Source organism: Schistocerca cancellata, chromosome 10 (genome assembly GCF_023864275.1).
Source record: "Schistocerca cancellata isolate TAMUIC-IGC-003103 chromosome 10, iqSchCanc2.1, whole genome shotgun sequence".
Classification (NCBI taxonomy): Eukaryota; Metazoa; Arthropoda; class Insecta; order Orthoptera; family Acrididae; genus Schistocerca; species Schistocerca cancellata.
The window spans coordinates 224,942,382-224,946,880 of NC_064635.1; the positions used below are offsets into that span (position 1 = coordinate 224,942,382).

Consider the following 4,499-nt stretch of genomic DNA (forward strand, 5'->3'; position numbering starts at 1 on the left):
CGTATCACTAGTAGTCGAGATGACAGGCATCTTATCCGCATTGCTGTAACCGATCGTGTAGCCACGTCTCGATCCCTGAGTCAACAGATGGAGACGTTTGCAAGACAACAACCATCTGTACGAACAGTTCGACGACGTTTGCAGCAACACGGACTATCAGCTCGGAGACCACCGCTGCGGTTACCCTTGACGCTGCCTCACAGACAGGAGCACCTGCGATGGTGTACTAAACGACGAACCTGGGTGCACGAATGGCAAAACGTCATTTTTTTTCGGGTGAATACAGGTTCTGTTTCGCGACATCGCGGTGAACGCACATTCGAAGCGTGTATTCGTCATCACCATACTGGCGTATCACCCGGCGTGATGGTATGGGGTGCCATTGGTTACACGTCTCGGTCACCTCTTGTTCGCAGTGACGGCTCTTTGAACAGTGGGCGTTAGATTTCAGATGTGTTACGACGCGTGGCTCTACCCTTCATTCGATCCCTGCGAAACCCTACATTTCAGCAGGATAATGCACGACCGCATGTTGCAGGTCCTGTACGGGCCTTTCTGGATACAGAAAATGTTCGACTGCTGGCCTGGCCAGCACATTCTCCAGATCTCTCACCAACTGGAAACGTCTGGTCAATGGTGGCCGAGCAACTGGCTCGTCACAATACGCCAATCACTACTCTTGATGAACTGTGGTATCGTGTGTTGAGGCTGCATGGGCAACTGTACCTGTACACGCCATGCAAGCTCTGTTTGACTCAATGCCCAGGCGTATCAAAGCCGTTATTACGGCCAGAGGTGGTTGTTCTGGGTACTGTTTTCTCAGAATCAATGCACCCAAATTGCTTGAAAATGTAATCACATGTCAGTTCTAGTATAATATATTTGTCCAATGAATACCCGTTTATCATCTGCATTTCTTCTTCGTGTAGCAATTTAGTGGACAGCAGTGTATATAACCTGTGCGCAGCTACGCTCCCACCCTCAGTTGACTCAGACGTTGTCATGTTTTGGCAGGCCTGCACCTGGCGTGTCCCGGCATCGTTCGGTGGTGGGCGGTTCTTCTGACGAGCTGCTGGCTGCAGGTGCGGGGGCGGACTGCGAGGCGCGGCTGCTGTGCGAGGCGGCGGTGCGGGGGCGGCTGGAGGCGGCCGACGCCCCCGAGCGTGCTCTCTGGCTGGCCGCCCACCAGTGAGTGCTCGCTCCAGTACAGTATACAGCGCGTCACTGTCGGTCAGTGCTGCCATCCAGTGGGGCAGACAAGGAAACTGCCTTCACTTGCTGACTTGACATCGCGCATGAATATTGACCAGTATTGATTTATTGATTGTTTATTTAACTTGACCAGATTATGACCGTAAAGTTCTCTCTTTATTTCGACCAGGAACAACACGTATCAAAGGTATTACAAAAACATTCACTGGAATAGTAATAATAATACAAGGGTGATCCGCAAATAGGGGAATACCAGGCAGGCTTCAGAAGAGGCAGACCAGGCGTAGAAAAGTTGTGGAACTTGGGGACACTTTTGAAAGTCAGACAGACAAGAAACACTGTAGTTACCTTTGTTGACTTTAAAAAAGCATATGACTCCATAGACCGACAAACGCTCTTTGACATACTGGAAGAACATGGCATCGACAAAAAAATCAGGGCAATTACACAACAGACACTCACAGACACCACCTCGAAGATTAAGATCGTGGGAGAAATTTCGTAACCCTTCCAGATACACACAGGCGTCCGACAAGGTGATGGGCTTTCACCAATCCTGTTTAACATAGTCTTAGACAAAACTGTCGACCAATGGGAAGAACAAGTTAAAGGAATACAGCCAGGAAGAACACGTGAAACAAGAACGATCATAAAATGTCTGGCATTTGCAGATGACATAGCCATACTTAGTAATAACACACATGAGGCAAAGGAAGCACTGGAACACCTACACGAAACAGCTGCCAAAACAGGTCTACAGACATCGTATGAGAAGGCTCAATACATGTAACGACAAACCAACAATGTACACATCCTTCAAACGATGTTTGGATCCGTAAAAAGAGTCGAAAAATTTAAATATTTAGGGGAATACATACCAATAGGATGATCAAACAAGGTTCAAATGGCTCTGAGCACTATGGGACTCAACTTCTAAGGTCATTAGTCCCCTAGAACTTAGAACTAGTTAAACCTAACTAACCTAAGGACATCACAAACATCCATGCCCGAGGCAGGATTCGAACCTGCGACCGTAGCGGTCTTGCGGTTCCAGACTGCAGCGCCTTTAACCGCACGGCCACTTCGGCCGGCGATCAAACAAGCCATCCAACATAGAACGAACAGAAAGACTCCAGAAACCATACAAACTCACAGGGTCACATTATAATAAGAAAAGCATATCAAGACAGGCCAAAATTAGACACTACAAAACAGCAGTATTACCGGGTGCACTGTATGTGTCAGAAACGACCACAATTGGAGCATCAGGGATTATGGAGACAGAAAAAAAAGAACGCAAAATTCTCAAGAAAATATTCGGACCAATACACAAAGATGACATGTGGATGAAAAGACCTACCAATCAGTTATACCAACACACTGACAGACTCACAGACATGATCAGAAAATGCAGACTAAATTTCTACGGACACATACAGAGAATGAACAACACCAGACTGATAAAGAGAATTTTTGATGCCTTAAAACAAATTAGTATCATGAAATAGAGGAAGACATAAGGCACCTGGGGATCAACAAACAAATGATAAAAAACAGAAAGGAATTCAGGAACAAAATTAGGAACGCAAAATTTATGGTAAATGAGAAGACGAAGAAGGGAGCATTATCGATGGAACAAAGGAAACAAGAGCATTGGCAAGGGATGAAGAGATTTTGGGAAGAGAAAAGGGTGAAAGGAAAGAAGTGAAAATTGTGGCATCATCAGATACTTGAGTTCAAACACTATCCATAAGGGCAAAAATGATATGAATGAATGAATGAAATACAAGGGTGATCCAAATGAAAAGCAGTTTCAAAAAATTTCGAAAAGTTGTGTGATGGAGTTGGTAGGTGGCAGTAGTGTTCCTAGACGTTCAGAAAGTGACCGACAGGTGGCAGAGTTATGCTAAAACACAGTAGAAGGCAGCAACGACCTCAACAAGATGGCCATCCCGCTGTGAGCATGCACCGCTATTAAACAGCGATTTGTGATGCATTTTTTATTTTTTATTTTTTTGTTTAATAGTGAAGGTGTCAAGCCAATCGATATTCATCACAATGACAGCACTGTGATTCTGGTTTGTCTTTTTAAAGCGGTGCAACTTCTGTGGAGAATGCCCTAAGGCCAGGACAGGCTGACAGTGCAATGACAGAGGAGAATACTGTGTTGGTGGAGGAGTCTGTAAAGGAGAACAAATGTAAGCTCTGAACGAAACAGCCACAATCCTGAAGATTAGTATTGGTTCAGGGCATAATACTGGTCACAGTGAACTGCAGTTCAGTAAGCTGTCTGTAAGATGGTGCCATGTCAGTGCCAAACTGAAAGATCCTCGCTTCGATGCTTGTGAAGAACTTTTGCACAGTTTCCACATCGAAGGTGATGCATTTATGGAAAAACTGTTACAGGCTATGAGACTGGGGTCCATTACCAGGAACGAAAAGGTCAAGCACGGAGTGTCACCATAGCTCATCTCTGGAAAAAAAAGTTCCGCACTCAACCGTCTGCTGGAAAAGTTATGCCCATTCTCTTCTGGGTTTGCAAATGGAATAATTTTGGACAATTACGTGAATAGCGGAGTAATGGTAACCACCACTTCTTATTCAGATCATACTGAAAAGCCAAGTTCACCCTGCAATCACCACAGCATGACAATGCCCGACCATACATAGCCCGTAAGAGAGTTGAGACTGTTCAGGAAATATCAGCGCACACTCCGCTGCAGAGTGAAAATCTCATTCTGGAAATATCCCCCAGGCTGTGGCTAAGCCATGTCTCCGAAATATCCTTTCTTTCAGGAGTGCTAGTGCTGCAGGGTTCGCAGGAGTGCTTCTGTAAAGTTTGGAAGGTAGGAGACGAGATACTGGCAGAATTAAAGTTGTGAGGACGGGGCGTGAGTCGTGCTTGGATAGCTCAGTTGGTAGAGCACTTGCCCGCGAAAGGCAAAGGTCCCGAGTTCGAGTCTCGGTCCGGCACACAGTTTTAATCTGCCAAGAAGTGTTCAGGAAATTAATTGCTGACCATCTTGCCTCAGGTGAGGACACAACGCCTTTATGATGTATGATTGATTGACATGTCATATACACTGAAGCGCCAAAAAAACTAGTCTACATATGCTTATTCAAATACAGAGAAATGTAAACTGACAGAATACGGCGCTGCGTCGGCTATGCCTATATAAAACAATAAATGAGTGGCGCAGTTGTTAAATCAATTACTGCTGCTACCATGGAAGGATATCAACATTTAAGTGAGTTTGAACGGGATGTTATAGTCGGCACACGAGCGG

General features: G+C 45.4%; 1 non-coding gene across 1 annotated transcript; it reads left to right on the forward strand.

Moving 5' to 3' along the window:
• Nucleotides 1–4,111: 4,111 nt before the first annotated feature.
• On the forward strand, nucleotides 4,112–4,186 carry Trnas-cga (transfer RNA serine (anticodon CGA)). The gene has a single exon. It is a non-coding gene; the product is annotated as a tRNA-Ser (tRNA).
• Nucleotides 4,187–4,499: the final 313 nt, after the last annotated feature.